This window comes from Oryctolagus cuniculus, chromosome 10, assembly GCF_051225735.1.
Source record: "Oryctolagus cuniculus isolate XC-2025 breed Fujian yellow rabbit chromosome 10, ASM5122573v1, whole genome shotgun sequence".
NCBI lineage: Eukaryota > Metazoa > Chordata > Mammalia > Lagomorpha > Leporidae > Oryctolagus > Oryctolagus cuniculus.
In genome coordinates, this window is record NC_142876.1 from 125,034,263 (window position 1) to 125,059,574 (window position 25,312).

Genomic DNA, 25,312 nt, shown 5'->3' on the forward strand with positions numbered 1-25,312 from the left:
ATTTCAGACCAACAATGGCAAAGCTGTCATCTCACGAAATCATCTGTAACAGAGACAGGGTGGGGCCAGCCAACAGGAGGAGGGGGGAACTCTGCATGGAGAAGCTCACGGTCGCGGGCGTCTCTCCCTGCTCTGTGTGACTCTGTCTCACACACACAGGCACACGCATGTACGAAGACACACATATGCACACACATATAGACACAGGCACTGACAGACACACACACATACAGGCAAACATACAAGCACAATGCACACAGACACACATACACACACATATACACACATGCACATGGGCACACACATGCATACCGGCAAACATACATGCACAAACACAGACACACATATGCACACACATACACACAGGCAAACACACAGGCAAGCACACATGCACACATGCATACATATACACATGTACACAGGCACACACACATGACACATACACACATGCACACACATATACAGGCACACACGGGCATGCACATATATCACACAGGCATACACATAAGCACACAGGGGCACACACATACACAGGCACACACACATAACATATGCACAGGTATACATAGCCACACACATGAATACTTACATACACACACATACATACACTCAGAGGCACACATTTTAAAAGCACAGGTGACGGGCCGGCACTGTGCATAGTGGGGAAAGCTGCCGCCTGCAGCTCCGGCATCCCACATGGGCACTGGTTCGATTCCCGGCTGCTCCACTTCCAATCCAGCTCTCTGCTACGGCCTGGGAAAGCAGTAGAAGATGGCCCAAGTGCTCGGGCCCCAGCACCTGTACGGGAAACTGGGAAGAAGCTCCTGGCTCCTGGTTTTGGATCAGCACAGCTCCAGCCATTGTCGCCATCTGGGGAGTGCACCAGTGGATGGAAAACCTCCCTCTGTGTGTAACGCTTTCAAATAAATAAATAAAATCTTTAAAAAAGTAAAAAAATAAAAAATAAATTAAAAAAGCCCAGGTGAGAATGCCAAGCCGGTGGTGTGAACATGACATAGTGGGGAGGAGGAGGGAGGGAGGGAGGGAGGGAGGGAGGGAGGGGCAGTTGAGGCTGCCTCCTGAGGACAGCTCAGGTCCACGCCACAGCCACGGGGTCTGGACTAACTGCACCAAGCAAGGAGAACCACAAGAGATGACAGGCTCAGAGCACGGCTTCTGTGCTCACCCTGGGGTTCCTGCGTCTGTGGGCATGGGCTGTGCACCTCTCAGGGATCCTCCCTCCTCTAGTGAAGGCAATAGTCACCTTAGCGCAGACCTGACCTTGACCTTGACCCTGACCCTATCCCTAACCCTAGCCCTAGTCCTAACCCTAACCCTATCCCTGATCCTGACCCTGACCCTAACCCTAGTCCTAACCCTATTCCTGACACTGACTCTGACACTGACCCTAACCATATCCCTAACCCTATCCCTGAAACTGATTCTGACCCTGACCCTGACCCTAACCCTAACCCTGGCCCTAACCCTATCCCTGACCCTGACCCTAACCTTGGCCCTAACCCTATCCCTGACCCTGATTCTGACCCTGACCCTAACTCTATCCCTGACACTGATACTGACCCTAACCCTGTTCCTAACCCTATCCCTGACCCTGACACTGCCCCTGACCCTGACACTGACCCTGGCCCTAACCCTATCCCTATCCCTGACCCTGACCCTGACCCTAACCTTGGCCCTAACCCTATCCCTGACACTGATTCTGACCCTGACCCTGACCCTAACCCTGGCCCTAACCCTATCTCTAACCCTATCCCTATCCCTGACCCTGACCCTAACAGTAACGCTAACGCTATCCCTGACACTGACCCTGACCCTGACAGTAATGCTAACCCTACCCTGACACTGACCCTGACCCTAACAGTAATGCTAACCCTATCCCTGACCCTGACCCTAACCCTATCCCTGATCCTGACCCTAATCCTAACCCTAACCCTGACCCTAACCCTAGCCCTGACCCTGACACTGACCCTGACACTGATACTGACCCTGACCCTAACCCTATCCCTGACACTGACCCTGACCCTAACAGTAATGCTAACCCTATCCCTGACCCTGACCCTAACCCTGACCCTAACCCTATCCCTGACCCTGACCCTAACCTTGGCCCTAACCCTATCCCTGACACTGATTCTGACCCTGACCCTGACCCTAACCCTGGCCCTAACCCTATCTCTAACCCTATCCCTATCCCTGACCCTGACCCTAACCTAACCCTGGCCCTAACCCTATTCTTGACACTGACACTGACCCTGACCCTAACCCTGGCCCTAACCCTATTCCTGACACTGACACTGACCCTGACACTGATACTGACCCTGACCCTAACCCTAACCCTGGCCCTAACCCTATTCCTGACACTGACACTGACCCTGACACTGATACTGACCCTGACCCTAACCCTAACCCTGGCCCTAACCCTATCTCTAACCCTATCCCTATCCCTAACCCTATCGCTGACCCTGACCCTGACCCTAACCCTGACCCTAACCCTATCCTTGACACTGAACCTGACCCTAACCCTAACCCTGGCCCTAACCCTATCCCTGACCCTGACACTGACCCTGACCCTAACCCTATCCCTGACCCTGACACTGACCCTGACCCTAACCCTGACCCTATCCCTGACCCTGACCCTGACAGTAACGCTAACCCTATCCCTGACCCTGATCCTGACCCTAACCTTGGCCCTAACCCTACCCCTGACACTGATTCTGACCCTAACCCTAGCCCTAACCCTATCCCTGACCCTGACAGTAACGCTAACCCTATCCCTGACCCTGACCCTGACCCTATCCCTGACCCTGACCCTGACCCTGACCCTGACAGTAACGCTAACCCTGGACAAGCTGGAAGTGAGAGGAGGATCTTCTGTGGCCAGCGTCATTCCAGAACTCGGCACCGTGGCAGCGATGACTGAGTGCTGGGAGCTTCTTTCAAGTAAGCATAATGGGCAGCTCTGAAAAGAAACCCAACGTGGAGTGAATTACGTCTCAAGTGCATCCCCTGCCAGCCCCTGAGACGCCGGAGGCGGGTGGGTGGGCCTTTCTCTGAACTCGTTTTCCTCCTTGCCTGACTTTCTGCCACCCAACAGAGCTTCGACGACACTGACGGCTCCGGACACCGGGAAGCGGGCATCTCCAGGCATCTCAACCACAACGATCCTTCCCGAGTCTGACTTAGTGTATCCTCCATGATTCCATGTGCAAGAAATCATCACCATGCAAATTCTCACAGAGATGGCATGAACCAAAACCCAGCATCGGGCCAACGTGGAAGCCGACCCAAGTGTCAGTCCTCCGTGCCGTTCTGCTCCAGTACTACAAGCTGCCGTCCTGCAGAGACGTGTGCTGCTGAGAGAGGAGACGCACACTGCGGATGCTAAGACCCCAAGGAACACTGCAGGAACACAAACAGGCCCCCCTGGTGTGGCAGGGCCACTGGCTTGTGGATCTGAGCATCTGCTCCAGTCCAGAGCCGCGTGGCCCGCTCGGCTCTCGTCTGGTCCCAGGACGGGCACTCTTCACCCAGCACACTCAGGCGCACAGAAAACACGTGCTGGGAAACCCCAGTCCAGAGCAGACTGCAGGGGAGGCCAGTCACCCAGGGCGGTCGGTGGGGTCCCCACTTCCGGGGCTGAAGTGAAGGAAGCCTGGGAGTGCGGGCTGGGGGATGCCGCACGGCACACAGTGTGCGCCCAATAAACGTCCAAGGACGGGCAACTCACACCTCTGCCCTCAACTGATTCAGGCCAACGCAGACGGAAGGGAAAGGGAGCGACGCCGTCAGCCACTCCAGCAGCCTTCACCGCCACGGCCGGGGTCCAGGGGTCTGTGGGAATCCACGAGGGCCCCAGGGCCACGGAAGAGGGGGCTGGGAACGTGGCCCTCAACAGAGGAGGTGCCTCCAAGCTGGGTGCACGCAGGAAGGGTCTCGGCTCACACTGGTGACGGCGGAGTCTTCAGAGCCAGCGCCTTTGCCAGGACGGGGAGAACCTCACACCCTGGCCAGCGCAGAGCCTCAACCACGAGGCACCCCCGGTCAGCGTCCCTTCCTGCCTGGCACACAGAGGCACGAGCGTTGCTTCGATGATGAATGAGTGATACCAAAATAATAATAATAGTAATAGTAATAATGACTGGAAAGAAACCAGAGAATCAAGGACTAGGGGTACAGCAGGTGCCTGTCCACACGTCAGCTCTGACCTCATAAACAGAGTGACGGTGAGTGACGGGACCCCACGAATGACATGATGAGCCAATGACAGGACAGCTGGCTGGGCACTGAGAAACCAAAGCGCCCCAGACAACCCTGCCAGCCCGAGACTCGAGGGTCCCTGGCAGTGGCAGGGAGGCGCGGCCTCACAGCAAGCAAGGACCCGGAGTTGGCCTCATCCAGTGCCTCGCTGGGCCGCTTCCATGCCCTGACGCAGCTCAGACCAGTGCTCTCCCATGGAGGCACCCGAAAACCAGCAAGGGGGCATCTGTCCCCACCCGTCACCGTCCCAGCCAGCACTCGCAGAGGACACGCAGCAGCGTGTGAATTACAGCCTCAGGTGCGCCTGGCCACAGGCACTGCCCACTGCAGGCCTGAGGGGCTGCGGGACTCCCTCACCTCTGCAATCCGACAAGCATGAGTGAGCACCCAGGAAAGGCCTGGCACTCACCAGGGTGAGTCACCTGACAGTGCCCAGGGAACACCGGCAGCTCCTACTCCCCAGATCCAGCACCCGCATGCAGGGTCAGGAAGCTGCCTCCTTTCCAGAGCCGGGAGCTTCAGAGGGTGTCTGGGCCACCCTGGCCACGCCCGGCAACCACGTGTCACTGTAGGGACTGTCTTGAAATACGGGGAAACCACCCATCCTTGTTTTAATTACACACTTATTTACTTTTTTATCTGAAAGGTAAAGAGAGAAAGACAAAACGACAGAGTTCTCATCCACTGGCTCACTCCTCAAATGCCCACAATAGCCAGGGCTGGACCAGATCTAAGCCAGGACCAGAGAGCTCAATCCAGCACCCCAACACGGGTGGCAGCGTCCCAACTCTTTGAGCCACGACTGCTGCTTCCCCAGGTGCCCCTCAGCGGGAAGCTGGAATCATGGGCAGGCACTGCATGACGGGACGCAGGTGCTCTACGTGATGGGATGTCCACCATGCCCAACACCTGCCCCCACCTTGCTTCCAAAGGTGACGTCTCTCTACGAGTTCGAGTGACACCTGTCAGTAGCAGGCATACTCAGTTTTTGAATCACGAAGTTTGCTGACCACACAAGTAAGGTTCAGCTACTTCCTCCCCAGCACAGGGAGCTAGCACTGAGACACACACACGGATTTTCCATGCAGATTTCCTCTTGTGGGTGAGAACTTTCCACACAGAGTTTCCTGAAGAAAATAAAAATGGAGCTACTGGATGATTCCGGAACACCGCTCCTGGGAACAAAGTAGCCAAACTGGAGTTAACATGTCAAGGAGACGCCAGCACCACACGCTCACCCACAGGGGGCAAGGTGCTGCTTCAGCCCACCGTCGGCAGAGGAATGCGTGAGGAAAAGCGGCACAGATGCACAAACCCCGCCCCCTGAACACGGGACATCCTGTCGTCTGTCACAGCACGGTGACCCAGGATGCCATGTCAGGGGAACAAACCAGGTCAGGCAAACGCGACCCACACGCACGTGAGGCCGATCTGCAAAGCCCGTGGCACAGAAGCCGAGAGAAGAACGTGGCTGCCAGAGGCGGAGGCTGTGAGAGTCACTAACAGGACACATTTCAAATGCCCCCACGAGGGGTGGGGTGAGGGTGGAGGTGCATGTGCCGATCAGCTTCATCTACGCATTCCGCACTCCACATCGCACCAGTGAGTGAACAGTTACCATTTGCCGACCAAAAACAGCCCTAAAGCATAAACCTACGACACCCATGTCTTGCAAGAAAGTCCAGTGCCCAGCAAACAGCACTTCTGTTTCTGTAATGTGTGCGCCACTCTCTGGGGACCTCTCATGTGCGAGACAAAGGACCAGGAAGTCTACTTGTCACTCCTCAAGCAGACACAGCAGCCAGGGCTGAGCCAGGCTGAAGCCAGGAGCTTCATCTGGGTCTCCCACACGGGTGCAGGGGCCCAAGCACTTGGGCATCTTCTACTGCTTTCCCAGGCCACAGCAGAGAGCTGGATCAGAAGAGGAGCAGCCGGGACTTGAACTGGTACCTGTATGGGACGCCAGTCTCACTGCCTGTGGCCGCACCCGCTACACCACAGCGCGGTTCCCAGGGTTGTCGGCAGCTCCTAACAGCTCCCCAAGCTCCCCGCTGCCTGCTGTCTGAGACCTCCCTGGATGTGCACCTGCAGAGTGTGAGCCCAACGGGGCCCCCTCCTGACTCCACACCCAAGGAGAAACTCAGCATCACGTCTCAAAGTGCACTCAGACCAGAGAAGTCGGGCAGCGGGATCGGGCAGCCCCTTCTCCAGGAAGTAGGGGGGAAGACCCCACCCCCACCCCCAGGTTCACTGACTCAGGCGTTCATTAATTCCTCGTTAACACAGTCCACGTATCTGTATTCTCCTAACAACAAACACACATCGCAGCTTAGCACAGGAGGGCCGTGCAGGGCACACACAGCAGATGCCAGCGCAGGCCACGCCCACACGGCTTCCTCACCTGCAGGGGGTGTGGGTTCTGCCAGAGTCCAGATGACGCAGGAGCAAGCCCACTGCAGTCCCACCCCGGGCCGCGGTGGGGTGGGCGCCTGCTCTGTGAGTAGCAGTACGGCATCAACCACCTCTCTCCCCTGGGGCAGGCTCACCCCAATGCCCCACCTCAGGTCTTCTTACTGCTGCACCTGGTGCACCCCATCCTGCAGGCCCACGGCAGGTGCCAGAGCTGCAGAGCTGCCTGCTCCCGTGTGCACTGGCACAGGGGCAGCTGAAGTTTTGGGGCCTGGGCTTGTCTTAACAATGCAACAGAAACTGAAGAGGTCTGAGTGAGGGTGAAGATCTTGGGTCTCCGATGAAGTCATCATATCCCAGAATCCCCCAACCTCGGAGCCTCCCACGCCAGGACTCACTGGAGGTACAGAATGAAACTGCTCATCGTCAGGTTCAGGGGTCAGGGTTCACCTCCAGTTGCAGCCAACACCCCCCAGGAAGACTCCCACCCAGTTGAAAGTCAGAGGCAGACGTGACCGGGCAGCGACGGGCAAGAGGACCCAGGTAGCGGCTTGGACGAGGCTCCTTCTAAGAGACGCCGCCCTTCCTGGTAACACACGGCTGCGGGGATGCCCAAGCTCCCTCCACAAACACACTGAGGATCCTTTTTCTACTGCGTTGGCACAAGTCCTGGTCCGAGACAGCCACTAGCAACGCTGGCCCAGCAACCAGGACCTCAGCCGTCTGCACAGGTAACTTTTAACCAAATGAGAGGTTACCTCACCAGTAACCAGGCAAGGAAGAGACTACCAAGTTTACCTTCCCTTAATAGGCTCCTACCCACACGTACGGTATGGCTGAAGACAACCCCACTGAAAGTGCTAGTCACAGCTCTGGGGCCCCTGCTCCTACACGGCCCTTACCCTGTCAGTCGTCTAGTGAGGATGGCAACCTGGTCACCAGTTTGAGTCCCAGCTGTTCCACTTCTCACCCCGCACCCCGCTAATGGCCTGGGAAAGCAGCAGAAGATGGCCCAAGTACTTGGATCCCTGCACCCACTTGGGCCCAGAGGAAGTCCTGGCTCCTGGCTTCGGCCTGGCCCAGTCCTGGCTGTTGAAGTCACCTGGGGAGTGAACCAGCAGATGGAAGAACCCCACTTCTCTTCTCTCTCTCTCTGCAAAATAAATCAATCTTTTTAAAAACGCCAGACTCACTGAAACGCCCTGCTTCGCTCACTGCAAACCCCACGCCACTCAAATCCCCGATGCAGGCACAGGCCTCCCGCCTACTTGGACCTCTGCCCGAATGTCCGCCCTCTCCGGCTCCCCGGCCATGCCTTTCTCTCACAGGCCTGGTGGGGGCGTGAGAGGCCGCTCCCGCCGGATTCTGCCCCTGCGAAGCCCCTGCCATGGCCCTCTGCCAGGTTCCCAGTCCCCACCCGCAGACACCCACTCCAAGGACCTCTGTCTTCTCAGCAGAGGAGGTGCCCGCCCACCCACACCCGGGGCGAAGCCCTTCCACCCAGGGCTCGGCTGTGCAGCCACAACGTCGGCTTCTGAATGGCCCAGACAGCAGACATCCCTGCCAGTGGGCGGAGCATCCCCACTGCCCCGAGTCCACAGACGCCCGCTAGTCCACACACAGGTCACAGAACGCTCAGCCTGGGCAGCGGGTCCCCAGTCCCTCCTTTCAATGATGGGCATCGTCTACCAGGCCAAAAGGCAACTCAAGCAATGCGTCCTAAAAGCAGGAGAGAGAACTGGAACAGAGAAACAAGCTGTAGAAATTGTGTAGGGGCTTCAGACGCACCTCTGAGGCCAGGAGGACACACCCGCACATCACTTTCCTGAGAAGTGCGCCCCCTGGGGGCAACCTCCCCGTGAGTCTCCCGTGTCCCAGCACAGGGCCCCCAACTGCTAACAGACAACATCAGCAAAGAACGGTGAAGTCGACCACGGCTGTCATCCGCATGTAAGATCACTGAATTCCACCTCACTGCTACCGAGAGGACCGGCAGACATTGTAACTGCTCCCCGTTCCCAGGTGTGTGTGATGTCAACCACTGAACAGACTGACACGTCATCGTTAGAGAAGATGTGAATCAGAGTTAAAAATTTATCTTCCCACCATATGTCCATAACTCATTTGTACCCTGCGCTTTTATGGTCGATTCTTCAGTACTGGTGAGCTCCAAAATTGTGTTGCCTGTAATCTGACACAAAGAAGACAGGGCATGCTGGTAGGAATAGTCATTTAGAGTTGAACAAAATCATTCAGGAGGAAAAAAAAAGCTACACATGCTGAGCTGGTAGCTTTATCTCAAAAATGCCAGCTCTCAACCAAGACAAAAACAAAGCTGCAGGAGTTTCGCTCGGAAAAGAGCTCCCACATTACCGATAACTGGATTATATGAAGACACATTCTGTCCTATTAATATTCCCAAGAGTTACATAGTCAACAGCGCTTTGGCTGATTGACCCACAATTTTAAGCACTAACTCTGATAATCCAGGACATATACAACAAGCTGCATGCCCAATGACCTCTTTTGGCTGGACAGCCCATAATTTTAAGCTCTAATGCACACTGTTCCTATTGTCTATGAGTGATCAGCATTACATATTGGCTGCATATTAACAGAAAGATAAAATACATACCTTAAAGACATAACTGTTTAGTGATAAAAGAATAAACCAGACACAAGGGATGTTATATATCTGGACTTTGTTAAAGATGATTAACAATCTTAAATCATCTCCATTGAGTTGTGATATTGTGAATCTTTCCTCCGAGTAACTGAAGGCAGAGAGAGGGAGGAAGGGGGAGAGGGAGAGGGAAAAGGAGAGGAAGGCAGAGAGACAGAGGGAGCAAGCGCCCAGGAAAGAGAGCACAGTGGGTACAGATTTTTCCACTTACAAGTGGCCACCACCGGCTGCACCCAGAGGGACGCACCCAAGAATTCCGACCTCACACTGCTGTCCATGACAGAGGAAGCTCAACAGTTAAGGCGGTGGAACATCACGTAATGGGTGACCAAGGTCACCCGTGGCTACAACCTACGCTTCCATCACACTGTTTCCTCAGGCTCTGTCACTGTGGGAACAGACTCGCCGTGGTCACTGCAAATGGCCGGAGGCACCAGTGCCCATCTTTGCAGAAGAACCACCAGACTGGCCCCCACCACCTGCTGTGGCAGTGCTCTGTTCGGCACTGGAACCATCAGGCCAGCAGAGGCAGGACCAGCGCTGCTTTTGCTGACATGAACGTGTGCTTGGCCACACCCCCACTTGTTCACACAACCTGTGCTCAACAACAAAAGGAAGTTTTTAACAGTCCGGCGGTGGAAAGGACGGTTGGGGGGCCACCGCGGGGTGCAGCGGGGTAAGCTGCATCCCGTGTCGCAGCACTGGTGCGCGTCTGACTCCTTGCTGATGTGCTGGGAAGGTGGCGGATGATGGACCCCTGTCCCCCACACAGGAGACCAGATGCCATTCCTGGCTCTGACCTGGCCCAGCCCTGGCGGTGTAAGGCATTTTTGGAGTGAGCGAGTAGATGAGCAGATGGAACATCTCTGTCTCCCTCTGTCTCTGTCTCTCTCTGTTTTTCGCTTTTTCAAATAAGTAATTTTTTTTAAAGCGACAATCAAGTAGTTGAAAGCACAATACAAATTCCTGATCCCTCAGCCTTCTTAGCCAGTGAGCGGGTCAGCCAAACAGTCACTGCTTCCAAGAAGCCACCATCCTTAACGGTAGCATGGACTCAGCAGAGCCAGCCTGGATGGTCAGCCAGCAGGGCAGGGGCCTCCGGCCAAGCACACCGTGACAAAGGACAATCCTTGTCACCTCCGTCTTCTCCTCCTCCCTGCGGAAACACGAAACACTGACAGAACTCCACACTGACCATGCCTGGTGTTTGACTCAGCCAGTGAACGACAGCTTCCCGAGCCCCACAGGCGCCCGCCCATGCGTGCCTGGCCTCACTCGCCGGTACAGAGACTGGCTGACAGGATCACGCGGCTGGGGCTCTGACACCGCGGGCAGGCCAACGCCTTTCCCATCACTGCTTGCCGATTGCACACCAGTTCATGAGTGCCCTGCTCAGAGCCTGAGAGATTTCTTCAGTTGCACTGAAAACGGGAAACCACAATGTAACTACGACCTTCCCCCAAACAAGGTGTTTGTGAAGGTCAGGCTGGGGCCGTGGCTGATGGCTGGAAGTCACTGTGGGCAGAATCCTTCACTGTGCCTTAGGAGATAAGCACATTTCACTGACAAAGCAAAAAGCAAACACGCCTCCCGGAAGCTGCCCTCAGTAAGATGTTAACACAGTGAGGCCAGCCTCTCCACGAGCGTCACCAGATGGCTCCACGATGCGACCCGGAGCTCACAGCCACAGTTCACTCTGGGACTGACCTCCATTGTTTTGTGGACCCTGTCAGTCACAGGACATGGGGTTCTTCAGTGAAAGTTAATTTCCCGTCACTCCAATCAGATGGTTGCTAAGGCATCACTGGGTGCCACCGAGCTACCTCCGGAGGTCGTCTTTCTGGGAGCCAGCGTGACAGTCAACAGACTTGCAGTTTAAATGCCACCGGAGGACAATCTGCTCTGCACTGAGGTCGCTCTGCTGGAAGGAGCCATCAGGAAAATCTAAGTCAAGGAAGTTGAATGGGGGCCTCAGCTCAATGGGTGATAAAGGTCAACGGTAGCCCTAAGGATCCAGCTGGCAACACCTTTCCTCCAACCGAGCCACTTCTCCATGTTTAGGGAGCTATGACTGCTTCAGAATCCTCCTTCTAGAACCTTCAGGGAGCTTGTTTGAAGGTAGGACATAAAATCGGCTGCACAGGGAGCACCTGTGGGTCCTGCATCTGTTCACACGGAGCTGTGACAGGCTCCACCTCGGGGCTACGGCCTCTGACCTGTGACGTGAGGACAGACGTCACATCTCCTGCACCGCCTCCAAGAGGAAGCTGCGTCAGAAACGTCATCAAGCTGCCCACAGACGCCAGCGCCATCTCTGTCCCTGGAGAAAAGCTTTATTTCTACACAGTAGAGATTTCCTTAGGACAGCTGTGTGTGTTTGTTAGCAGATAAGAAATATCAACTCGTGGAAAGCTATAAAGCCAGAAAGCAAAATATTTTTTCATGCTTTGAAGACATTACTTTTTTTATTTTTTTAGAAAACCTTTATTTAATAAATGCAAATTTCGAAAGTATAACTTTTGGATTATAGCGGATTTTCTCCCCATAACCACCTTCCCACCCGCAAACCATCCCATCTCCTACTCACTCTCCCATTTCATTCCTCATCAAGATTCATTTTAATTATCCTTGTATACAGAAGATCAACTTTATAGACTAAGTAAAAATTTCAACAGTTTACACCCACACAGACACATACAGAATACTGTTTGAGTAGTAGTTTTACCATTAATTCTCATAGTACAACACATTAAGGATAGAGATCCTACATGGGGAGTTAGTGCACAGTGACTCCTGTTGGTGATTTGACGATTGACACTTATTTATGACAGGGATCACCCAGGGCTCTTGTCATGAGCTGCCTCTATGGAAGCCTCTTGAGTTCACAATCTCTGACCTTATTTAGACAAGGCCATAGTCAAAGTGGACGTTCTCTCCTCCCTTCAGAAAAAGGTACCTCCTTCTTTGATGGCCTGTTCTTTACGCTGGGATCTCACTCACAGAGATCTTTCATGTAGGTCATTCTTTTTTGCCACAATGTCTTGGCTTTCCTTACCTGAAATACTTTCATGGGCTTTTTAGCCAGATCCAAATGCCTTAAGGGCTGATTCTGAGGCCAGAGTGCTGTTCAGGGCATTTGTCATTCTATGAGTCTGCTGTATATCCCGCTTGCCATGTTGGGTCATTTTCTTTTTTAATTCTATCAGTTATTAACAGACACTGCTTTCATTTATGTGATCCCTTTGACACTTAATCCTAGCTCAGAAAGAAGAATATTAAGTGGACTCTCATTTTGCTATGATATATATAGACACAGATACGATCAGTCTACCTGCACCTGCTAACTCAGCAGCTGAAAGCTATGTATGACTATCAGCCCCTTGAATGTGGCTACTTTGAAGTGAGATGTGACACATGTAAAATACACCCTAGATTTCTAGGGCTCTGTGCAGAATGTGTAAAATATTTAATTAATAATTTTACATAAAATATCTCTAAATTAATAATTGTGTTAAATAAAGTATGTTACTAAAACTAACTTTACCCAGTTCTTGCTGTTTTTCTTGCGTACAGGAAAAATCAGGTTTGGCCGTGAGGCTCACAGATTTTTTTCTAAAAGACTGATCTGGTACTGATGGTTTTTCTCCAGGGGACAGACAGAAGCAAGTCTGGGAGAAGCTTCTAGAACTGTACATGTGGACCCCGACCCCTACACGTTGCTCTGGACTTTAGAGGACACACTGAGTGTGAGAAGGTGAATTGGTTACCAAGAGTTTTAAAGGGAAAACACTGCGAGAAAAATAAAAGTTCTGCGTAAACTTGCTAATGGCGCTGGACATGAAAAACACAGCTTCCTCAAGGACATCCACGGTGGATAATACTTTTTATTAAAGCTACTACAGGGGAAGCCGGCGCCGTGGCTCAATAGGCTAATCCTCCACCTTGCGGCGCCGGCACACCGGGTTCTAGTCCCGGTCGGGGCGCCGGATTCTGTCCCGGTTGCCCCTCTTCCAGGCCAGCTCTCTGCTATGGCCAGGGAGTGCAGTGGAGGAGGCCCAGGTGCTTGGGCCCTGCACCCCATGGGAGACCAGGAAAAGCACCTGGATCCTGGCTCCTGCCATCGGATCAGCGCGGTGCGCCGGCTGCAGCGGCGGCCATTGGAGGGTGAACCAACGGCAAAGGAAGACCTTTCTCTCTGTCTCTCTCTCTCTCACTGTCCACTCTGCCTGTCAAAAATAAAAAAAAAAATAAAAAAAATAAAAAAAAAAAGCTACTACAGGGGAAGCACTCGTCCACGCTCAGAGCTGAAGTTTACGACCTCAGCTTCACTGGACATGTGACGAACGTTCTCCAGGAACCCCGAGTTTCTCTCCTCCTCCTCAGCTCATCCCACCCAGGTCGTCAGGGCAGAGTCCACGAGATGCCCAAGGAGAGAGGACAAGGAAGCAACATCGCTTATCTTCAAAAAAAAATGAGTCTCGTGGATAATTTTTATTTGACCAGAAATATTTTCATCGTGTGAGCCCTTAATAAGGTGCAGATAACCACGTGAATTACCCGACAATTACTCAGCATAATTACCACGGCGGTGCAGCTCTGTCAGAGAGAATCAGATGGCGACTGGTGAACTGAAATTAACTGATAACAGGACATTGATAACTGCAAGCGATCACAGTTACCTTGGAGCACGTGGAACAGTAGAAACCCGAGTGGGATGAGGGAGGGCCAGGGATGTGCCTCCAACTGCACGGTCACACGGTGAGCACGAGGCACCCGTGAACCTGCATGTCTCAGAGCCAAGCTAACAGGTGCCCTGTCACTGCTGGGAGTGGGCTTGTGGGCCTTGATCCAGACACACACCGCCTGCTCGGGGCGAGCCCTCCTGTCACACACACATCTGTGCTGTGGCCTGGCTGGACAGACATGTGAGTGGCACTTACAGCTCTGGAGCTGGAAGCCAGCAGGACACCTGTGCCAAAGGACAGAGAGGCGAAAAGTCCTGAGCTCACACAGACGGTGAGTCCAGGATCGCCCAAAGTTAACTTATCACAAACTAAATCCTTCCCATCTAATCATGAATCTTGACCCTGGACTACCTGGTTACTAACTGATTGAGGTCTCTAACCATCAACGCCTGGGGCTTCATCAACTCGAAGTTCATTTTCGTCTTCCCTGCATCGCGCGAACATTCACACACATCCACTAAGACAAGCACTGCGCCTCCGGCAGAATGCCCATCTCATTTGGAAACGCTCGCCGTGCCACACTGCCACTGTAAGTGTTGCTGTAATTCTCTGAGATTATCAATGGCTACAAATAGCACTCAAAAACCAAACAGAAAATTGCAAGCACCTCTGTGTAGAGCAAGGTGGGTATTTTGTTCCAAGTTCCAGTCTCCAAAACGTGTGCCTCCCACCCTGAATCCTGAGAAGTTCAAATCCCTCACAGCACATAAGCACCTGACACAAACAAACGCCTTGCACTCGGGCTGCAGGGAGTCCCTGCCAGGCAACTGGTGCACCTGCCAAGATCTCTCAGAGGCTCCTGTTCCAGGCTGGAGGGGGCGGTGAGGACTCCACGGGGCTGATGGCGTCTGCAGGCTTTGGAGTGGCTGGTGAGGACGGAGAGGCAGAGCGGGAGAGGCAGGCACGGCCTGGGTGAGGCTGACTTGCGTGGCGCCGCTGTCTGGAGGCACCCGGCCTCGACACTGCTGTGACACTGTTTGCAGAGGTGCTGCCGGCTCCCAGCCGCTGAGCCACAAGCACACACACACAAGGATAAAGGAGGCGACAGCAGGTGGGTTTGCAGTGGACGCGGGGTACGCTGAGGGGGCGAGGAGTCAGGGAGATTCCTGGACACCTGAGAACAGAGAAGCGGGGTGAGCTGGGGAAGCCCCACTTCTCCGCACCTCTGAGTGAACAGCTCTTGGGGCAACACCCTTGCTCGGCCACTCTGGCTTCACACGTCCTGTTGTCGCCATTCCTGAATGGACACGGCCACCCCTGCGTCACCCACTGGACTTACACCAAGCAGGCGGGCGTCGGGTGATCTTTATGGGCAAACCTTCCCCTCTGGCTCCTGATCGGGACTTTTTAATTCACATTTTTACATTCTGCTACACAATGTGTCTTCCTTTAAAAGTTCACAGAAAATGCATACTATGAACAAAACTGCACAGGTTTGGAGGTGCTTTGCAGTGAAATAAACTTATTTAATTCCATTTTCTACTACATTTTGTAAGTACCATCTGTGTCTTCGGGTTCTCCTGGATTCTTGCTCCTGTCGTAACTCTATGACTGGCTCCCAGCAGACACAGAACTAAGTCTCAAAGCTTCCCTACAAAGTCAGAAAGGGCTCCAGTGCCCTGATATTAACCCTGCAGTAGTGTTTATTTCTTACAGTACTTGTCCTAATAGAGAATCGTTTCTCTCATATTTGACCTGGAGTTTAAAGCTGTGCCTCTTCCAAACTGCATGAAACATCTCTTAATACACCCACTGAATTTAGAAAGCAAAAATTAAAATGCTCATTTTGGTCCACTGTGCCCGTGACCTATAGTGCTAACCTGCTACCTTTTTCTTGAAGAAGCTTTGCACCAACTGTGGACAGGAGCAAACACCCCCACTGTTGCCCACAGGCACAGGCTGCCAAAACTGTTTCCTTGGCATTTCCAAATTCCTGTTTCAATCCTCCTTTGAAAGACTATTCTCCACTGGTCCTAATCAACAGAAACTGAGAAACCACGGATTTGCTATAAGGGCTGTATTTTCCCAACACACATTCTCACAGTTACGTAAGTTTAAAACGAACGCCAACCTTACATACACCACCAAATCAACCCAGCACCACCAAGCAGTACCTGTGTCCCACTTAGCGCATGTGACGCCGTTGGTAAGTGAACCTCAGGTATCTCCGAGTCTCCCATCCCTTACTGGCATCACCACAAAGACAGCACAGCAGGCCAACGTCTCCCTGCGTGGGGAGGTCTGTCCATGCGCACAGCTGTCGCTGCCAGAGGGCTGGTGCGTGTCCTGGTTTCAGGAATCGGGACACGTCCTCAGCACGGAGCTGTGAGGCAGGACCAACAGCCATGTCCTCCAAGGAGACCAGCTCGGTGCTACACCGTGCAGACCCAGCACACACTGTGTAGAGCACCTGCAGGTCTCTTCTGAAACCTCACACCCCTGGGGACAGAGGCTACCCTGGCTCACTGACCCGTGGCGAGTGGGATCGCCCTGCACCACCAGGCGTGACTCCCTGCTCGGCCTCTGCAGCCCCTGCCTCTGGCCCCAGCTTCAAGGCTTTCTCCAGTATTCTAGTGCGTCCGCTCACCTTCCCCTTACAGGGTTCACAGCACACACCAGGCCGTCTGCAAGGCACGCCGTGCTAGGGGCTGAAGGGCTACAGAATCCTCGACTTCACTCACAGCAGAGGGACTATCAGCATCACCAAGGGCCCGTGGCCTCCCCATTCCAGAACGCTAACCCTGCAGAGTAAGTCGAGGCCACAGAGGCAAAGTACACATCAGCCAAGGCTCAGGACACCAACGGGCATTCTGAAGTTTGCCACAACAGGACAGGTACCGGGCAGGACCCACTGAGATACAGCTTTTTCTATACATTTCATAAATGACCTATGCATGTTGCTAGAGACCAAAAAGCAGTGCCCTGCCCACAAATTAGGCGAAATCCTAACCTCCAGCATCACGGTCCCACAGGTGAGGCCCTGTGGGTGACCAAGAGGGAGGTGCCCCCTTGAATGGGCTCCATGCCCTTGTACGGGGACCCCACCCACACCCTAGACTCTTCCACCAGGAAAGGATTCACTGGGTCAGGGGTCCCCAGTCTGAGCACCGTGGGGAATTGGCTCTGAGGACTGGGAGCCGCCCCTTGGTGGGTGCTGTAACGCAGCCTGGAGACACCGAGACACAGGGGTGTGCCTGGATGCACTGAGACACGGGGGTGTGCCTGGACACACCAGGACACGGGGGTGCACCTGGAGGCACCAGGACACGGGGATGTGCGTGGATTCACTGAGACACAGGGGTGTGTCTGGAGACACTGGGACACGGGGATGTGCCTGGACGCACTGGGACACGGGGATATACCTGGACGCACCGGGACACGGGGGTGGGCCCGGACGCACCGAGACATGGGGGTGCACCTGGATGCACCGAGACACAGGGGTGTGCCTGGAGACACCGGGACACGGGGATGTGTCTGGACACACTGGGACACGGAGGTGGGCCTGGACACACCAGGACACGGGGATGCGCCTGGACGCACCGGGACACGGGGGTGGGCCTGGACGCACCGGGACACGGGGGTGGGCCTGGACGCATCGGGACACAGGGATGTGTCTGGACACACCGGGACACAGGGGTGGGCCTGGACACACCGGGACACGAGGATGCGCCTGGACACACCGGGACACGAGGATGCACCTGGACACACCGAGACACGGGGGTGTGCCTGGACGCACCGGGACACGGGGGTGCACCTGGAGACACCGGGACACGGGGGTGCGCCTGGAGACACCGGGACACGGGGGTGCGCCTGGAGACACCAGGACACGGGGGTGCGCCTGGATGCACCGGGACACGGGGGTGGGCCTGGACACACTGGGACACGGGGGTGCGCCTGGACACACCGAGACATGGGGGTGGGCCTGGATGCACTGGGACACGGGGGTGCGCCTGGACGCACCGGGACATGGGGGTGTGCCTGGAGACACCGGGACACGGGGGTGTGCCTGGAGACACCGGGACACAGGGGTGTGTCTGCACACGGACTCAGGGAAAACATCCCCGTCCCCTTACCCGCATCCCCCAAGCAGGACACTTTCCAGTTGTCCAACTGGAACCATCAGCCACAGCCCCCTCTCCCCGAGAATGGACGTGGCCGAGTCACTCCCCACTTCTCCCTGGAGCTGCAGACAAAGCAACGTGGACGCTGACGGTCCCTTCCCCAAGTACTCCCCAACACCACCAGGCGACTTGGGCTGGAGGCCCTTGGTGTGCAGCCGGGGTGCAGAGCCGCCCGCCCCAGACTGCCTGCTCCCACCGACTCAGCACCGGCAGGCACAGCCACCCTCTTTGAGAACTCTCCTTCCAGGCTGTGCTCAATGACCTTACTTACCCGTCGAGTCCTTGTGACAACCCCAGCAGGTGGAATCCTGTTGCTGCTTTCTCTTTCGATTTTCGCGCATACAGTTCTAGGGACATAAATGTTCGAATCTGGCCTGGTGGGTTGGCGGGGTGGGGGCCACCCAGGCCTGCATGGTGCTCACTTCTGGCTCCATCAGCTTAAGGGTGGGGCACCAACAACTCCTACCAGGCCAAGGGCGGCTCTGAGAACACTGCAGCTCTCTCTGTGGGTTGGGGAAGATCCAGGAGCCGAGTGTGGATCCCCGGTTCCCTGTGACGGTGGGAGCCCTGTGCGCTACGACGGGGATTCTGGGATGGCCTCTGGGCCGTCGGTGTTAGAGGCCATGAACAGGTGAGGAGCCAGGGTTTAGAGCAGACTATGGGGTCACAGAAGCAAGCGGCTGTCTGAACTCTGCACTTCCACCCTTACACTGCACCTGCTGTGGGACAGCTCACCCGGAGCCACTCTGCTCCTGCACTGACAGTTCTCTATCCCACAGACAACAGCCGCTCCACACAAAGAAACCACTAAGATAAACACCTCTGTGGAAATCTGAATGAACGGTGTGGATACTCAGAAGCAGGGACGGGTTCTGCACGTAAGCCCAGCACAGGTCAGTTACTCCGAAGGGCCACAGTGACAGCCCCGTCAGCTTCCTGAGGCTCTGCTGACCGCCCCCCACCACTGCCCTGTTGGTCTTGGCTGATGGCCACAGACCAAGTAGCACCAGCCCTGCCCAGCACGTCATACCTGTACTGACGTTTCTGCTCAGGCCGACCGGGCCGTGTGCTCAGTTGGTCACTGGGTCCTCACCGGGAGCCTGAGCCCCGCGGAATCACACTTCTGAGTATGGCGAGGTCCTAAAATGTGTGTGTGTGTGTGTTCTCTTGTTCCAGTGCTAATCATTCAGAATTTTAACCATCCATCTGATGAACACAAAGCCCCATTTACAACATCCAAACCAACGATCCCTTCGTGTCATGACCACCACCAGCACACAGTCCAGCAGGTCACGGCCAGCCATTCTGGCCACAGAGCACACACCCCCTCTGCCAGAGCCAACATGTCACCATTGGCACCCTGCTTCTTGGGCCGCTGCAGGCGGTCAGGGACCAAGTCCTGCACCCACTTCCATGATCTCTGTCTCTGTCTCTCACCTCCCTCCTCCTCCCTCCCATCTCATCTCTCTCCCAATTCCATTTCCTTTGCTTGCATCCTGGATTCTATCTCCTACTGGAGACTAGGTCTGTTCTAGAGCCCTATGGCTTCTCTCCGCAGCTGTAGGGTCAGTACCCCATCACCCCCGACCCATCAGACAGCACAGCTAGTCTGAGGAGCAGCACTGAGCATGCCCCCCCCCAAAAAAAAACCAAGAAAGCTTCAAGGGACTTAGCCAAGGACTCAATGCTTCTCACGAGCTGGGCTACTAGCCACTGGCTTCCCAGCCCTCCTGCATAAACTCTGATGTGCTGTGCAGGGGAAGGCAGCAAGGCCTCGACCCAGGGACCAGCTCTGCCCGGGATGCTGGGCAACACGGCTCCAGGTCTGTGTCGTCAGCACTCCCAGAGTACAAGCAGAACACGGGTTCTGGGGGTGGGGTCCAGCACTGTGTCTGGTGCAGCCTGAGAATCTGTATGCCTCACGGGTTCCCAGGTGGCTCAGGTCCAAGGGCCGAGGGCCAGGACTAGAGGGTCACAGGGTACAGGACCGCAAACCCATCCACAGCTCCGAGCACGCTGGTCAATGAACGACTTGGCCAAGTGCCCTACAAACGATCCCTCCCTGCCCTTTGCCTTCTGCGGGTGGAGGCCAGCTTCCTCCTGGCCGTGAGCAGATGGTCACAGCAAGCATGGGCGCCCCCAAGACCCTCAGCCTGGCGTGGGACCTCGCTTCACCCCACAGGTGGAACAGAGATTATACAGCCCCACGACTTTGCCCCTGAGATCCGAGACGGTTCTACTTTTACCAATCATTAAAGCAATCACTGCTTGCCATAAACATCACATAATTCAGCATACATAAAAATAAGTTTAAAACCGGCACTCTTCAGCCCGAGTTCTTGAGTATTTGCTTTTAATTTTCTACTCTCCTTTTTCTACACGCCAAGGACAAACACAGACACAGAGACGCAGACTACAAAAAACAGACCTCATAATTCACTCTATTGTATAACCAGCCTTTCCCCTTAAAAAAACATAATGAACACTTTTCCAAGTCTAAATGCATAAAAGGCACCAGATCATTATTTAGTTGTTCTCAATCTTTTTGTTAAGAACTATTTCTGTTTATCTTTCCATTTCCTAGCAGACATTTAGGTTCCAAGTTTTTTTGATGTAATAAAAAATCCTACAATGAACACTCATTTGTATATGCCTTTGTGTTTTAGAATTCCTGCCTTAAAGATTCAAATTTATGAGGAAATTTAACATTTCTCCACTTCTATAATTCTCACAGTTGGAACATGCGACCAGAATCCTCCTCCAAAAGTTAACATTTCATATTTCAGCATGATTTAATTTTTAAATTTTGTTTAAGGAATACATCTTCATGAAATTAATATATACACTATGGAATACTACTCAATATGGTCGAACTATTAAATTTTTTCATGATTTGCTGAGTTATCAAACTACACTACTGGTCATTTTCATGGCATATTTCATATACACTTGAATTTCCAACTGTAGTTCTCTTTTTCTCTCTATGGAGCTATCCATAGCTGCATATTTTCATTATCAAATCGTTTGGAAACATTCGGGGATTTAACTTTACGTTCATGTCTAATAAGCCCTGGTTCCCTTTCTGTCCTGTTTCTAAATTTCCTGGACATTTCTAGTGTTTTTGCCTCTGGGTGAGAAACAGCTTCACTGCTGAAGTTTTGCCCTTATATTATACAAGAAAAAGAAACGAGATTTTCATCTGCGCTCCATTAAACCTACGCTGAACCCGGCCAACCCCGACATCTTCAGAACGACAAGGCTGCCACGTACCAGGCACCTCCCTCCCCCGCCAGGCGCTTCTTACAGGATTCCTTAAGAGTGATACCTTTTCATGCACGTCTTCAGTGCCAACTCTTAAGTTCACGTCTAATTTTTTGTACTTGTTTTTCCTGTGAATACATTATTTCCATGACACTCTGATTCTTACAGGTGTGCTAAGACTAACGATCCTGTTTCTGTTAAAGTTAGCCATGCTACTTAGCTCATTCGTTCTGAAAGTTTTTAAAGAAATTGTCAAAGGATTATCATTATTGAACACAATAATTTTCCCTTTCCTATTATTCTTAAATTTATTTCCATTTTACCAACTGAGCATCACAGAATTGGAGACAAAGTGCTTTGATAAGGAAACTTTCTGTCTTTTGTCTGATTTTGAATGGGTGGGGTGGGGGTGGGTGTCTATTTAATTCAATCAAAATTCAGTTCAAAACATGAGCCAAGATAGACAAATGGGCCTTTTTAATGTACTGCAAAGAATTACATTAACATACTCCTGAGATGAACCCTGCTCATGTTTTTGGATGAATACATTTGATAAGTTTAATCATTATTTTAATGTAATGTTGGCTTTCATTCAACGATATTCACATCAGCAAACACAAAGAAACTGGCCTACAGTTTTTGCTATTGTTATTTGGTGCAGTTTTTCTCAAATTTGATCACGTTTGCTTCTCAAAGTGTGAAATGTATTTTTATTGATTTAAAAGCAGAGACACAGATCTTCCATCTGCTGGTTCACTCCCCAAAAGTCTGCAGCACCTGAAGCTCTGCCAGGCTGAAGCCAGGAGCAGGAACTGAAACCAGGAATTCCGGGTGAGTGACAGGGACCAGAGGACCAGCGCCTCCACGGGCGGCCTCCCAGGAGCAGAGTCAGGTCTCCACCCAGGCACTGCCACGTGGAACACGGGCAGCCCAGGCAGTGCCAACTGTTGGACCAAGAGGTCACCTCAAAACACGAACTCTAAATGGGTGAGTGCTCCCGTTTGCCACTGATTTTAAAATCCAGGAACATTTTAAATTACTTGGTTAAGCCCTCTGAACGCGTGTTTTATAGAACAGCAGGTGGACCTGAAGCATTTTTCATTTTGCTTTCCTCTGGTAATTCATTTCACCAGAAATTTTTCTTTCCTTAATTCTGCCTGAGTCTCTGCCCAAAAGATCAGTGGTGATTGTGGAAATGTGTTTATCTGTGGTCCTACCTCCTTTAACGTTAATATTAACTGTGCACTTCTCCTTTTACCAGTCTTCTTGACAATGGGATGCTCCTAACGCTACATATCTTGTGTGTTAACAACTCACTAATTTCTGCTTTTGTAAATAACTACTACTGCCAGCGCCACGGCTCACTAGGCTAATCCTCCGCCTAGCGGCGCCGGCACACCGGGTTCTAGTCCCGGTTGGGGCACCAGATTCTGTCCCGGTTGCCCCTCTTCCAGGCCAGCCCTCTGCTGTGGCCAGGGAGTGCAGTGGAGGATGGCCCAGGTGCTTGGGCCCTGCACCCGCATGGGAGACCAGGAAAAGCACCTGGCTCCTGGCTCCTGCCATCGGATCAGCGCGGTGTGCCGGCCGCAGCGCGCCGGCCGCGGTGGCCATTGGAGGGTGAACCAACGGCAAAGGAAGACCTTTCTCTCTGTCTCTCTCTCTCACTGTCCACTCTGCCTGTCAAAAAAATAAAAAAAAAAAATAACTACTACTTACAAATTTATTTTGGTATATAATATCTGTTTTCTAGCCTCTTGAGCTAAACGTTTAGTTCATTTAATTTCAATCTTTCAAGCAGCAGCTTGTAAACATTTCCCTGACAAAGCAAACATGTCACTATGTATCAGGATACTGTATCTTCTATGGCTCTTTTAGTCTATATTGAAGGAAATGACCAAAAGTCATCCAGAAGTATTTTTTTTTAATTGCCAATTTTACACTTTTCCTACTGTGATAGTTTATTCCTAATTTGGGAACATAACCTGTAAGATTTCTGATTTTTGTTATCTGAATTTTCCTTTAGACTTTACATTATCAGTTTTCATAAACATTCCACAAAAATTTGCAGGACATAAAAAAGCATTTTTAAATAAATCTCAATTATATCTTATTCAGTTAAGGAGACATCACATTAGAAGGGGATACACATTAGAAGCCAGAAGACACAGCTAGGAGTACAAACAAGTCTTTTATCCTAGTGCTTCAGTTTAGTTTTAGTTACCATACTGAAAAAAAAATTGAAATGACATCATTGCTTTAAAAATGACTGAAAAATCAAAATGACGCTAAAAGGAAAAGTGATAGGTTTATGTCTATGAAAGGGGCGGTGGGGTAGGTGTGGTGGCACAGAGGGTGAGGTCACCGCCTGAGATGCCCGAGTGCCAGTTCCAGTCCCGGCTCCTCTGCTTCTGATCCAGCTTCCTGCTAACGCGTCCTGGGAGGCAGCCGATAAGGGCTCAAGTGCTGGCACGCCGGCACCCACGTGGGAGACCTGGATGGAGTTCTAAGCTCCTGGCATCGCCCTGGCCCAGGCCCAGCTGTGACAGGTATTTGGGCACTGAACTAGCAGAGAAAAGCTGCCCCCCGCCATGCATGTGTGCGTATGTATGTGTGTGTCCTTATCTCCATCTCTCTTTGTTATGCTCTGCCTTTCAAGTGGATGAAAAGAACAACATAAATATTTTAAAAAGGCAATATGAGCTTCAAATTGTGGAAAACATGACATCATTCCTTGTATTTTTTTCTCTAGTCCAATGCTGAGAAATGTGTTAAAATTTCTCGACCTGATAACAGTTTTGCTAATTTTCCATTGGAGTTTTAAATTAGCAATCTCTCATGATTTAATGCATATTTTCACTGCATCAAAACGTAATGTATTTAACAGCTAACAGGTGTTTATTTGGAAGTGCATTTTTTAAAGACCAAAAATCGTAATTTATTTATCTAAATAGTAGACTAACAGAGAGAAAGAAAGATAGAGAGATCTTTCGCCGTTCGGCTCACTCAGCAGCTGAGACTGGGCCAGGCTAAAGCCAGGAGCCTGGAACTCCACCCAGCTCTCCCATGTGGGCTTCAGGGACCTACTACTTGGGCCAGCACCTGCTGCCTCCAGCATGCTAGCAAGAAGTTGGCGCAGAAGCAGGGGTGGAACTCAATCTCTGGCCCTCTGATACTGGAAGCAGGGGTCCCAAGAGGCAGCTTAACCCGCTGCGCCACACGCCCAACCCGGGAGTGTTTTCGTGTCGGTACTGGAAACGCTGGGTTTGGGGGTGGTGACAGAGGCTCTGCTGAAACTCCTCGTGGGGCTGCTCCATGCGTAGGGCCCACCCTGATGCTGAGGCTGTCCCTGATGAGGCCCACCCTGCAGCTGTCCCGCGAGGGCTCCCCCTCTGCTGAGTGCTGCTCCCCTAAAATGCATCTTTTCTAAATAGAAACTGGAGGACGCCTGGTACCCTAAGGAGAGGACACCTGTGTAATTAAGATTCAGTTTCCTCACTTCAGTTCGGGCTCACACACAGTCCTTATACATTTGTATCCTTACAGGAGGAGGTACACCATGAGAGATGTTGATACGCACAGTGAAATAATTACTGCAGTAAAGTTACACTGTTTCTGTTCCTTGATTGTTTATATTTTGTTTCCTTCCCGCAAATTTTACTCCACTACTCAAGCTTTCTCTTTCTACTTCTCTATTATTCTCCAGTCAATCAGGAGAGCTCCATCCTATCTATATTTTAGTATTACTTGTCTTTAAATATTAAACATATGCAATGTATATTTCTCTATCATCCTCAATAACTAAACTATCTCTAAAAACT

At 52.4% G+C, this 25,312-nt stretch overlaps 1 protein-coding gene across 31 annotated transcripts in view; it reads right to left on the reverse strand.

Annotated features, from left to right (window-relative positions):
- The window catches only part of CNTN4 (contactin 4), a 730,703-nt gene that overhangs the window by 644,112 nt on the left and 61,279 nt on the right, over positions 1-25,312 (reverse strand). The window contains exon 1 of one of the 31 annotated variants that reach the window (XM_089305692.1): positions 19,264-19,341. The exons of the other annotated variants lie outside the window; for them this stretch is intronic. The gene's annotated coding sequence lies outside the window, so the exon portion shown is untranslated. Of the gene's footprint in view, positions 1-19,263; positions 19,342-25,312 lie in introns of those variants that run through there. 31 annotated transcript variants of the gene reach the window in all.